This window comes from Triturus cristatus, chromosome 3_2 (assembly GCF_964204655.1).
Source record: "Triturus cristatus chromosome 3_2, aTriCri1.1, whole genome shotgun sequence".
NCBI lineage: Eukaryota > Metazoa > Chordata > Amphibia > Caudata > Salamandridae > Triturus > Triturus cristatus.
In genome coordinates this window covers 125384110-125398747 of record NC_140584.1, presented here as the reverse complement: position 1 = coordinate 125398747, position 14638 = coordinate 125384110, and positions in this window count along the sequence as shown.

The following is a 14638-nucleotide window of genomic DNA, read 5'->3' as shown; positions in this document are numbered from 1 at the left end:
TAAAAGCCAGAATTGACCAATCAACAGCTAAATACTGAATCATAGAGGGTGCCGCTCTAATTAATTTTACTGCAGCTAAGCTTGAAAATAGTTCTTTTTTGGTAGACTCTGCATATTATGTAGCATGTAATATGTGAAATGTAGCAAACTCATTTGCATGTGGAAAAACTAAGCAAAACAATTATGCTTTTCGTGTGGCCCTGCTCACAGTGTACCCAACACAACATTGATCCAGACCAAAAAAAGACAAAAATAGCTCAAATAGTCTCATGGTTACTCATTGGAATGTAACCAACAAGGTCCCCATTTAAAACATTTTGTTTATTACATATTTCCATTTTGTTCTTCGTGTAAAGCTGGCAGTAAAATGAGATAAGGGTTTATTTAGAAAGTTTATGAATCAGATTTGCAAGTGTAATTTCCCTTTATGTCCAATTACATTCTGACTTGTTAGTCCACCAATTTATCTCTGTTCTTCTCTTTTCATATTCTCTTCTCTTTAAATGACAGTACTCATTTGATATATCACAGAGTGTAAAGAAAAAGGGGCATCAAATAGGAAAAATTCTTTCTAAACAAGGTTTCCTTTCAACCTATTATGTGCTTGCAAATTTATAAATATACATTGGATTCAATGTCTCTGAGATGTTGTAAAGTAAGATAGTGGCATGAATAACAACAAAAGTGCTGCAGGAACGTCACTTTTTGTGACGTTCCATCACCCAGGAGCCTGCTCCATATCTACGAGGCAAAACATAGCCACTCTTTTTGGTTTGATGCTGCCTCGTAAATATTGTTCTCTTTATCATAGTTTTCTGAGTTACAGGGGCATCCATGGGTTTTGACACTGCCCCAGATTTAGAGAAATCATAAATGTGAGGCAGAGCCAAAAACTTACGCCTGCCCAGGGGAGGCATAGGGGAGTGACAACGAGGAGAAATGACTCTGTTACAACTCGGATTTCCTTTTTCTATGCATGCTGCATGCAGAAAACCTCTTGTGATTGTTTTGGCGCAGGAATGTTTCCCTTCTTGAACAAAAATAAACATCCCCACAACGCAGGCACCTCCAGTGGAGCACGGCACCCCATTGTTTGCCGTGGAAAAGGACAGGAATGTGCTGTATCTGATAGATACAGCGCATTCCTGACCTTTGCTTTTGCTGTAGAGCAGCGCAGCAAGAAGGCCTGTGGTCCTGCCCTACAGCAAAACCTCATAAATGAGGCCCAGTGTTTAGGTTTGTAAATTTGTTTTACCATCAATGCATGCATAAAAGATATGGGCATTACCTTGAAATGTTGGGCCTGATTTAGAATTTTTACAGATGGGTATTTACTCTGTCATGGTGACAGAGTAAAGTGCTCTATCATCCTGGGGAGTACCCGCCTACCAAATTTAGAGATGTGCATCAGCCCAGCGGACATCTCTTGCAATTACAGAACCACTGTCACAGCAGTGTCTCTAAATGCATTGAAAGTTTGTTAAACAGCTGTCAACATGATGAAGCTGTGCGGCAAACTTTCAATTATTTTTTGCATTTTCAAAAAGAAAACTTCAAAGCGCAATTTTCTTTTTGAAAATGAAAAAAGCAATTACTCCCTCACTATGGGAATTTTATCCCATGGTGTGGGGGGCACTTTACCGTTTTTACTATTTTTTACCGCCAGGTTTTACCTGGCAGTGACAGACAGTGAAAACAGACCATTTGTCCGCCCACCTTTAGTAGGACATGGACAATGGGAGGGATGGTAGGAGGAAAGTGGCAATGACACAGCCATCACTACCATTGTCACATCATTTTTTTTTCTTATGGCAGGTGGGCTGGGGAAGAACACAGACAACTTTGATGTTGGAGGTAATAAGCAACACAGACATCAGGAGGGTGTAGGGTGTTAGGTAATAAGCAAAGCAAAGCATAAATCTGGAGGGTGGTTTTGGATGGAAAAGCAATATGGACAGCAGGAGGGTGCGGGTGTAAGCAAGAAGGGCAGTGGCATGGTGGGGGGTGGGAGGGTAGAAACAACATGGACAACAGGAGGTTGGGGTAGCCTGGGAAGAAGCAACACAACAGTAAGAAGAAGAAAAAAGAAAAATAGTACCTCAGTCACCGCGGCAGCAGTGGAAGGACCCTATTGAAGATGAAGCAATTAGCACTTTGCCATGCTCCACACAAAAGAAGAGGATGTGTAGCCAGCATGCTCTGGTCTATTTTGAGGCAGCAAATGAGAGTGAAAATTAGGCAAATGAATTGCAAGCAGTGAATGGTGCTCCAAGATCCCTTAAAAGCAATATCTCTGGCAAGCATCCACTGTTGCAAGAGAGACCTAAAAAACACCCCTCTGAGTGCTATTAATGCAGATGGAACATTTTGGTACAGTGCATATGGTCCTTATCACCTCTTTATTAATCCCATGCACATTTATGTATGCAACAAATCTCCATAAACTCTCTTGTAAAGTTTTGAAATTTGAGGCAAATAAATTGCAACCCCTTATCATGATACACTCACTAGAGCCAGGTCTGTAAGCAGCTAAACATATTTGCATGTGCACATGTTCAACACCACATTTTGGACTGAGAATGCTGGATTTTTGACTCTGAGACTGCACTGAGCCTTGCTAACCAGACCTCAGTGCCAGTGTTCTAACCCCTTGCAAAGTGAATGTAGAATTTGCTACCCCCCATTTGTAGAGACTGTCTTACGTATAAATCCCTAATATATGGTACCCAGGGTATGTAAGACAGAGGGTCAACCCAGTGCTCCAGCACTGATTGTGCTGTCCTGTGTGTGACAAGATACAAAATGGCTCCCAGTCTGCCACTGCAGACTGGACGGGGAGTGGTAACACTGCTAGTTCGACTTTGCCATTGAAACCAATGGTAAAGCCTCCACTTCCCTTGACAATATATATTTAAGTCTCCCCTAAGAAAAGCCTATCTAGCCCAGAGGCAGCGAGCTGTATATTATCAAGTGGGGCATGTATTTAATATACATTTCCAGGCAGGAACGCTTCCAAATTGTTGTTTTGCTGTGAGAGAGTTAGTAGTCCTTTTGGCTAATACAAGTTACCGGCTGACCAGTCATCTTGGCTAACTTTTGAATGCGACTACTGAGATGGGTACTGTAAGGTATCAAATTAATTGTGCATTGAACCTGACTTGATGCTCAAGTTCATTTTAATGTCACTCTTAAAAAAATGCATCTTTTAGAAAGCTGCCACTCTGTTATCCAGTTCTTCCAGTGGCCTGACACAGTCACCAGCCACCAAGAACATTTCTACCCCCCTGGGGAGTAGTGTGAGTCACTCTCAGAATTAGGAACAATAGCAGCCTGCTACAGGGCAGGTATTACCTCCCCTTTGCAGAAAGCCACTCGGGGTGTTATTCCAAATTGAGCTTCATAGGTGAAACTGCCTTTTGTGAGCAAATGGCAATCACACTCTTGAGGGGTAGCCCTCTGTTCAGGGAGACAGACTGGCAGATAGAACAGAGAGGGAAGACCAGTGCCCAAACCGAAGCTCCCAGATAGCAACACCTCTAGGGTGAACTACCAAACTCCTAACATCTTAAGATTGGTTGAAATAGTGCACACTGGGATTGCTAGATGTCACACATAGCTGGAAAGTCTGCACCAATAGCGAGGGGACCTTCTAGCCATTGGCTAGTGACCGCATCATCCCCCAAGGGCACTTTCTGGGGATAAATGTGCCACCCTGAACCTCACATCATGTTGGAACTGCTGTAAGGACCAAAGAAGGATTGTCCTGCTGACCCTTGGACTTGGTAAGGAGAGGCTACACTGTCTGCTAGACTGCACATGCCGCACCTTGGGCTATCAAAGAGAGCACTGTGCCTGTGGTTCCTGTCTTGGGGAAAAGTAATTCTCAAGACCCCGACCAAAAATGACTTAAAGGGTCCTATCTTGATGTTTTTAGTGCATAAGATCATGATTTAAAAGAAATATGTATATGTTTTTAATGTTTCTCTCACAAGTTTTATAATGTACCTTCATGGTTTTAATTAGCCAAATAAACTAATTTTGACCCCTTGAACTAGCAGCTGGGCCAGCAGAGCTGTTGTAGACCATGTCTGCAAGTCAGTAGACACTTCAGATAAATCACCACTAACTGCCGTAGGAAGCCCCAAGAGATCAATCCTCAACAGTCAAAAGTTGCACCTGTGACAGCTGAAGCTGGGAGTGTCACCTGAGTCCAGATTAGTCACCCAAGAGGAACACCAGCCTCCAGCAAAAGAGGTCGCTGGGACGTTCTGCATAGAGATCGGTAGCTCAGCTGCAATTGGCCTGCTACTGTCTTAAAGAGGACTTCGAGAGATCCTGACCTATGTGGCCAAAGTTGCCCCACCTGACCCATGGCCAGAGGATTAACTACAAAGGCAACCCCATCAACCGCACAACACCCAGAACATCCGTGAGCATCTTCCATCTCTTGCATCAAGAGCATCAGGCTGGGGCGGCAGACCTCGAACCCAGGTAACTGGGTTTGAGTCTTGGCAATGGCGCTGAACATCCTGTGATTCTGGGCAAATCACTTAATCTCCCCGTTCCTAACAAAAGACAAAAAAAAATTAATGTGTCCTCATGTAATGAAACTGGTGCTATGTAAAGCTCTCCGATACCCGATTCGGGTCAAGTTCGCGCTATATAAAACTCTGTAAAATCAAATTAATATTTAAAAACTATCGTTGTTGTGGGCTAAAGTTTGGTACTGGGCTGGAAAACAATTTGGTGGTCAGTTAAGTGTCCCAATTCTCATTATTGCCTCCCTGTTTGATTTGATTGCCCAAGCTGGTCAGGATTAGTCGAGCTCAACTCTTACAAACGTGGGGGCATATTATCAAGAAACGGCATTAAAATTATCGCCGCTTTAGTTGAACTCATCTTGCTTTTCTTTAAAGATCAGTATCTCCGGAACCCTCTGGTGGATTTTGCTCATCTTGAACTCTTAAAGTTCACAAAAATATAATCTATTTTCATAAATTGGTGTTGGATTTCTTTTGAGTGTGTGGCTTTCTTATTTTATTGTTTGGTTCTGTTAAATGCTTTACACTATTGCCTTTGTTTAAGCCTTGCTGCTCGCATCCCAAGCTAGGGTTAAACATAAGGTTTTACAAATGAGCCTGACTGGACTCCAGACAATTTTTGGAAGTGTATTGCACAGTAAAACCACACAGCTATTGCATATAACACCTGAATCCTCACATATGTACATTAACATGTCAACAGGATGGTTGGTACTTAAATGGCGATGCAATTATAAATCAGAAATAAATCTTTTAAAGCAGCATACACAGGGGCGTAACACAGGCCCCCGCATCCCTCACAGTGCGGGGGGGCCCCAAGCTCCAGGATGCCCCCTCAGCACTGCACTTCTGCCGGGGAGCTCGTGATAGAGTCCGGAGTGGGCCCCTCCACGTACCTTGCAGGGGGGCCCCCTCAATTATCGTTATGCCACTGAGCATACATAGTGCTTCCTAGTCACTAGCTATGCCGCCATCCCAAAGCCAATCTACCTTTCGGTCTCAGCACTGTCCAAAACATACCTTCTTCTAAACTCATTTGTGCAAATAATAACATTGCACAAAACAGAAATAGGCAGCAGTCCACAGACTGAACATTGCTCATCTCATCGCAAGCTGATCAATGTGCCCCTTGTCAGGAACTGCCTCTCCCCTTTCTCCATAATGTGCCTATCATTCTCAACATGCAAAAATAAACGCTTACATAGAGCAGGAAAGCAGGAAATTGCTTGGTGCAGGCAACCAACCAGTTGAAAAATCCTGACCATACATTATGACCAGCAAGCAAAAAGCCTACATGGGCCAGTAGGCTGCTGATCTCACAACTTCATCAAACTTGGATGCATAAGCATGACAACTTACCTAGGGCAAGTGGTTCTCTGGTTTCAAAGACTTGATCTCATAGGGTGCTAAGTATGTACTCCAGGCCTATTCAGGTGTGCACTTACTTCATTCCAACATTGCCTTATTTGTTAAATGCAATGCAAAAGACGCTATTTTCTACCCAGCAATATTATATGAAGAAATATAAGAATATATTAAAAAATAAATACTTCTGCTATTATGTCCTACCTAGCAATCTTCTATGTTTAAAAGCAAACCAAGCACCGACGAAAAAATAAATATATGCCTTTCCGTGAGTTATCATAAAATAGAACTGACATGGCAATTATAATGAGGCATATGAAGGGGCAAACGTCTAGCCTCAGTGTGGAAAGAAACACATCGAATAACAAAAGTTACAGGTGGGAACAAGAGGAGGGGAGCAACAGTGCGCCAAACAGAAAAAAACACGAGAATAATGAGGGGTGGACACTTGGGAATGAATAAACATGCATGGGCATGACTAACTGTGTTTTTCTGCCTTCCTACATTATTTTAAGGTCTAGATATGCTTTTGCCTATTTTCGCAGATAATTGCTATTGTTTTTCCCAGTTCGGCGTGAGGACACAAAGGACAAGAGAGGAGACATAACTGTAAACTCAAAGGAGAGTGACTGATAGAAGAAGCTGTAAACAGCAAGGGGCGTGCTAAGGCAGTCTGTTTCGCTTTAATGCACACCCACACCATCTTGTTCGAGTACTTCTGTCCACATATCGTAATTGGTTGCACGCATTGCCAATCGCTTCTAGGATATAAATGTGGCTCTAAAGGCAGCCAGGGCAGCGCAAGAACTTTTTCGGGGCTTAGGCAAGACTTATTTTAGAGCACACTGTTTGAGGCAACTTTCAATGTGTTGCCTATTTTTAGTTCATTTACGTCTCATGATACTTACTCATTAATTTAAGAGAGCTGCAGCCCTAGGTTAGAAAGTAGGCCCTGATGTTCTTATCCTGCACGATACACACCTCCTGGGTAACAACTGTACATTCCTAGGTAGGCAGAGCTATAATCATGTATACCATGTGGGAAACACTGAAGGGCCGATTTTAAGTTTGACGGCGTAAAGGCGAGACAACCATTCCACCACACCACCAAAAGAAGGGTGAGGACCGACCGCCCTATAATGAAATTTTTATTAATTGGTCGACATTTCTTTTGCCTTTCCCACGACGTTGCCGATAAAGTAGGCACCACAATGGGAACATCAATAGAAGTCCCAGCACAGCACCGACTGAAAAGTGGAATTTCTGCGCATGCACACAGGGGGACACATGTTGTACCCCCCTGTGTGCATCCACAAGGTGTGAGGCACAAGAAGACTTTGCATGGCTCCCTTTCTTTCCTCACTGCCACTGTTTTCATGAAGGAAAGACCTCCATGAAATGAGTGGCTGTGATCAAAGTCGTAATATTCTTGGTGGGGCTGTGGCGGTCCCACCAAGCATATTGATACCTCTTGACCGCTGCACCATTGCCAGAGGATGGCGGTTCCCTTTTGGAGTTGCAGTACCAGGGTGGCAAGACCACCAGGGTCGTAACGTGGCGGTCGCAAGACAGCCACCACCGCATTACCATGAGTCTGGCAGTCCTCGGACCGCCAAACTCATATTCAGGCCAGAAAGGTGACAGAGGAGTTGTTATGCTTCTTTGTAAGTCGTTTCAGCTGATTCTATCTGAGGTTTATTCCGAACTGCTCGGCAGCTTCATTACCCTTACTGGATCTCTAGAAGGGAGGATGTGGTCCGTCATCAGTACATACATAGCCACTGCTTTTATTGAGTCCACAATGACAGTTCTGGAAGTACAACAAATGCATACCAGAGTCTTTATAATAGGGGGCGACTCTAAGAGTGCAATGATCCCCGTGGGACACCCTATGTGCAGAGCGATATACGGAGTGACCCCACTTGCATCATGGGCCGACTCTCTGGGGTTTGGAGAAAATGGCACCTAGTTGCACATGCATCAACATTCGGAAAAGCGATTCCTTATTAGCGAGAAATAAGGATTCGTTATTAAGGAATCGCATTTCGGAATGCATTAACAGATTCGGTAACAAAAAGCGATTCCTAAAAAATCGCTATTATTTACCGAATTCACAATAGCGAGTAGAGCAAACACCGATTAGCAAATGGCGAGTTCGGTATTAGCGAAATCGGTATTAGCGAAATTGCAAAAAACGGGTCGCTCTGGGAGCGGCCTGATGACATCACTACCAGAAAGTCAAGCTTCCCCACCCTCATTCACTCGCCTGAGGAGCTCACAGGAGGGGGCACAGGACACAGGCTGAGGCTACAGAATCCTCACTGACAAACCATCCACCCTACCCCCACCAGGATGGACAAGGATGCACCAGGCACTGCTGAAATTGCCAGGAAGAGGAAGAGAAAGTTCTCTGACAGGGAACTGGAGCACCTGATTGAGGGGGTGAGCAGCAAGCATGATAGGCTGTTCGGAAAGCTGTCTCTCAAGGTGAAAGAGGCGGAGAAAAGAAGAATTTGGCTGCGCATCAGGGAGAGGGTGAATGCCGTGGGAGTGACACCCCGCAGTATCGATGAACTAAAGAAGAGGTGGTATGACCTCAGGAAGAGGGCCAAGGAGAGGATCCCAGAAAGGGTCAAGGAGGCAGCTGGCACAGGAGGGGGGCCATCCACAGTGCCTGCAAACACTGCCCTTGAGGAGCTAGTCGAGGGGACCATCGAGCCAGAGGCGGTCGTGGGAGTCACGCAGATTGACACCTCTGGCGCAGCCACCACTGAACAAGGTAAGATGCATGCCTGTGCCCATACTCTGCATATCGTATACCCATTCCCATCCCCCCAGCTCTATCACAGTGTGCAGGCAGAAGTGCACAACACATATTCCCTCATATCAGTATTGCATCATGGGAGTCGTAGTCATGTCAGCCAGGTGTGCAAGTATAGTCCTAAATGCAAAACAAAATGAGATCAGAAGTACAGGCAAAACATAGACTCAAATAATGTAATTCATAGTAGGACATGAATGCAAAATTACAAACAGATGTAGTAATAATCCAACTAACCATGCACTGTTTCACACACAGATGCATCTCCTGGCGATTCGGATGATAGCGGGCGCCTCATCATCTCGGAAACACCAGCTGATTCAGATGGCGACACTCCACAGGAGGGTCAACCCCCATCTCCTCCAGCAACTATACCACCACCACCACCACCACCACCACCACCTGCGCCAACTGCGACAAAACCACCAAGACGCAGGGCACAAGTCCCCTCCATGCAGGTGATGGATGCATGCCCGAGTCCTGCAACCACAACTGGGCCAAGTCCGACAGGTGTCACACCGCCAGCACCACCACCAGCACGTGGCCGAGTCACGCAGCGGCGCAGGTCCCTGCGCAGTACTTCAGATGGAGCCGACCAGGCAAGCTCCCCATATGGTGGCATCGAGACTCAGATGCTGCGTGTTCAGCGCCTGCAGGGGAGACACATGGGGACCATTAACCTACACATGTCGCGTCTTGCTAAGCACATGTGCACCCTGACAGACGCAGTGCGGAACATGACCACAGTTGTGGCAGAGGGGAATGAAAAACTCAGTGAGGACCTCCAGGAACTCACCCGTGCCATCAGAGCAGGACAACACAGTGAGCGATGGAGGCATAGACAGAACTTGCTCCGTTCCACTGCATCAACCAGGGCCATCACAAGGCTCTGCAACAGCACTGCTGTGTTGTCCCGCAGCTCCGTGTCACTGCAGGAGGACCTCGGCCATTACTGTGGTGACGTGGCAAAGGCCTTAGGCCAGGTGACCACTGCAGTGGAACACTTGCAGACCGGAACATTCAGTGGCAGCAACTTGGGAGGGGAGGACAGCAGTGAGGCTGCCTCAAGTGTCAGCAGCATCTCCGTGGTGGAGACCAGCACCAGGAGGCGCAGTTCGCGCTGCTCCACAGAAACAGGGACAGGGTGTGGTGAGGTGGAGGAGACAGGTGATAGGAGGCTGGGCGTTCCTGGCAAGCACCACTAGTCATACAGTACGGCATCCCTGACGATGGTGGGGTAACCATGGGCCAGTTTAATTGTACTATTGCACACCCGTGACTACAACGGGCATGTTTTTGTCCTCATTGTGTGGGGGAACTCAACTTTGCATTTATGTGTGACCTCACATACATCAGTGCTCCTGTGCATTAAACAGTAGCACCACTAATGATATCGTCATGGCTCATTCTTACCTGGGTCAGAAATGATGTTGCGTGATGTATGTCTGCCTCCTTTGGCCCTCAGCTGTGTTAGGAACGTGTGCCTGTCGGTGTTGTGCAGGTGGTTGGTCATCCCGGTAGTCGTCATTCCTGTCCACCTCTATGGGTATCCCCCTTCTGGTTGCGATGTTGTGCAGCATGGCACATACTGCTACAATCCTGCAGCAGGTGTCTAGTTTATATTGCAAGGCACCACCAGTCTTATGTAAGATTCGGAAGTGACTCTTCAGAATCCCAAAGGTCCTCTCTATCACATTTCTGGTGCTTATGTGGCCTGCATTGTAGCGTTGCTCCTGTGATGTTGCTGGATTGATGTAGGGGGTGAGGATATATTCACGCAGGGCGTATGCACTGTCACCTACAGGATGGAAGCAAAGGCTTAGCAACAGTGATGATTATACATGTGTGATGCTCATGTTATGAAGAGGTATGTGTACGTACCAAGCAGGAGTCCCTCTCCGAATTCTCCATTGAGTAGGCGCCTGTGGATGCCACTGTGTTGGAATATGTAGGAGTCGTGTGTGCTCCCTGGAAATTGTGCCACTATGTCCGTGATGATGTGCTTGGCATCGCACACGACCTGCACATTGATGGAGTGGTAGGACTTCCGGTTACGGAAGATGTACTCATTGGCTGAGGGTGGACAGATGGGGACATGCGTGCAGTCAATGCATCCTATGGCATGGGGGAATTCGGCCACCTGGTAGAATGCCTGTTTGGTGTGGTCCAACTGCTGTGGGGTTGTGGGGAAGCTGATGTGGGTATGTATCATTGTCAGCATGGCATCAATGAATTTGTGGAAGAAGCGAGATAGTGCGCTTTGTGATACGCCTTCCGCTACTGCGATGACCCCCTGAAAACTTCCAGAGGCCAGTAGGTGCAGGCTGCATAGGACCTGGACGTGCACAGGAATAGCATTGGTCCGACGTGTCTCGTGCTGCAGTAGTGGTTCAAGGTCTGCAATTATGCGCATTATCATGGCACGATTGAGACGATACTTGTCGTAGACCTCATCCTCATTTTGACCAAGAAATGTGATGCGCACTCTGAAGACTTTCTCCTGGACCCTTCTCCTGCGCTGTGCTGCTGCATTAATTCGCATCCTCCTTGCAAGCACGTAGAGGGCTGCCATTTTGTGCAAGGAAACAGGGTCTCCTGGCCCTATTTGTATGGCTTACTGATTGTTAGTATCTGTGGCACAATTGTTTATTTTTAGGTTTTTTCTTTTTAATGCAACTTTACCTCCTGGTTCTGATTCCCCTTAATCTGCTCATGCTAAATAGCGAATTTTGGTATTTTCGGTATTTGCGACTTTTGATGCGTTCATTAGCGAATCTTTATTTGCGATTGGCTAATGCCAGGCGCTAATAGTGATTTCGGTATTTATGATTTTTTGTTTTGTGATTCTTTATTTTTACAGGGCTTCTTTTTGCGATTCTTTATTTTACCAGAGAATTATTTAGCGATTCTTTATTTTTTCCCTATTTGTGTTGATGCATTGGGATTCGTTTTTTGCCACTCGCTAACGGGTGATTTTAGCGATTTGGTATTTTTGCGAGTTGATTTTTGGTTGATGCATGTGCCAGCTAGTTACTTGGCAATTCACTTTCTTTTTCCATATCAGATTAATCCTCAGTGGAGATAAACCTTAGAGTGAGGTAATGGCCAGCCTGGGACGTTGGCATTTCAATGCATGATGGCTCAAAAACAAGAATTTTCGTTAACCACCTCAATATTGAAGTGTTCATATACTTTGAGGTCAATGTTGAACTCAACAGTCACCATATGGGAAGCCTCTAAGTCAGTAGCCCTGGGTTACATCAGATCTCTCTTTCTGGGGGTGAAGAAAAGACCAAGGAAAGGAAGCCAACACCTAAGGGACTGAAATAATAGAGCTGGAGGTCAAACTCTCCCTAAATAGAAATGAGGGTACAGTAAAATGATTAGCAGTGGAAAGCTGGTCTCAAAGGCCGCATCCATAGCTAAGTGTATGTGGAATGTCACACCACTTTATACTTGGCCTGGACAACACAACCATGCGAGCAGTCCTCCCCCATTGCAACTGACTTAACTGTGTATCCTTTGCACTCAATCCAGAGAGGTGACCTGGATCCATGCTATACCTGTATGAAATTCAAGAGACCATTGTCACTGTGAACATCAGTGAAATTCCGGATCCCAATGGGTTTCCTATAGAGTTTTTTCCAAGTGCTATTCCTCAATGTAAGCCCCACACCAATTGGCACTATTAGAGGAGGTGGTACTGGAGGATCAAATGTTATACGACTTGAGGTGAGCCACAGCATGGTCATGGCCCATACTAGGGAAGGATGCCAATGGTTGCTACTGTTCCACCCAATATAACTGATCAATCCTGAGAACAAACTTCTGGCAGGAAATCGTGGCCATGCAGTTGATGCAAGTGATACAGTCTACAGTGCATGTAGATCAAAATGGCTTTATGCCTAAACATCAAACCAACAACTGCATTTGTCAACTGCAAATTATTATGGCTAGAACAATGGGGATATAAGAGGCAATGGCTATAGTGTCGATCAACTTTGAGAAAGCTTTCAATTCCATCCACCTTCCCTTTCTGTTCTAAAACCTGCACAGAGTGAATTTCTGATCCCATTTCATATGCTTAGTCCAAACATCGTACTGTGAAAGTTGGGTGCCGATAGGGGGTCAATGGGGTGCTGTCCCCTCCTTTAATAATTGAGAGAAGTACTAGACTGGGGTCCTTCTTCTTCACACTTGTGGTCAAAACCAGTGGCAGAGTTGATACACAGGGACACTCAACTGATGGGAATTCGACTCAGCCAAGAAAATGGCGATCGAGTGTTGCTATATGAAAATGTTGGAGCTTGAGCCCAGTCAAACATTTACTTCCAGAGGGGCGACCTTTGTAGCAGCACAAGAGGTAATGGGGGGGAAACTATCACAGGTTAACATCTAATTTCAGTGCAATCCATGTGGCTACACAATGGTCTACTCGACAATCTAATCTTAGTTTAGTAGGCTTTAAGTATTTAGAAACAAATCCATGTAGACCAATCTCAACCTAATCATATAAAAGTCCCGAAAGACCAAATCCCTTACAGAGATTTACCCTATATAATACAAAGCAGTTGACTAGCTCTTTGACGGTGATACCGACGATCAGGAAAAATAATGTAAGATTACATTTCATCAAATGAGTCTTAAAAGTAAGCACAAGCAAGGTCTCTCTCCCTACACTACCTTAAAAGGGCAACCCTAAGCTAAGAAGCATTTAATAAGAATGAAATAAGAAAGGTGGCAGCTGTCAGAGTATTCAGTAGAAGACACTTGAACCATAGGTTGAGTAGCATAACGCCACACAAGCAGAAGCATAGGTCTGCTCCCTGTGAAATCCTAACATGGCTCTCCTGTCCCTCACTTCGTTCACCATAAAATATCAATTACAGTCATAGTAGACAATCCCATTAAAATTTTACCGGTGAATTTCCATAGCTCGAGTACAACTGGACAAGTTTCCTACATCAATAAGTTGCAACTTTGCTTCTCCTTGGTCATTCCTCTCCTCTCTCATGAGAACTCCCCTCCTTGCTCGTTACTGCACTTCTCCTTGCCAACTTCGTCTTCTCATACCTTGCTATCTAAAGAAAAAAAAAACTCTTGTGTTAACTAATGAGGCTTTGTCTCTCCATACCTGCAGTGGAAACAACATTCAAATACACACTTTCTACATTGAAGGTTAAATACAAATTACATGCTAAACTCTAAACTTGAGCATGGACCAAACTGTTTCTCGAGGCCCATTCTAGACAACTTTGTTAGTGCACAGGATTACAGAATATGGGCACATTTCTGTATATATTGTAAAGAATTATGAAGATAGCTTTCTAAATTCACCTGCCTGAAATAAATTCTACACTTCTCCACCAACAATCCTCTGCTCTATGTGCAGAGGCCAGAACAGTCGGTCCCTTGGCTACTGGATAAATTACATATTTATGGAGAGGATTCAGGCTGAAAATTAAGCTCCTCCAAATCAAAATATGTTCCAATAGCAGGGCATCTGTCAGACTTCCCAGCCCATACCTCTTTGCGGATAATTGAAAGTCACTTCGGAAACCTGGGAGTCTTTATCACTAAGGACCCACAGCAATGCTGGAAACGTTATATTGCCCCCCTAAAAGACACAAATGCAGGAAGTATTTGTTTAGGATAAACTGGCCCTTTCAATCATGGGTCAGGAGCTTTGTTCAAGATTGAGGCTCTGCCATGCTTGCTATATATTCTCCAGAACCTTCCCTATATGATACCCTAATCCCTCTTCACTCAAGTTAGCATGATAGTGAATACATCTCTGTGGTCTCCAGGGGGATATTGGAGCCAACAAGGACCCCCACTTCGTTTGATGGCACAATGCCCTCAAGCATGTCAAATGGATTAAATCTACCATTAAAGAATCCCCTTTGTGAGG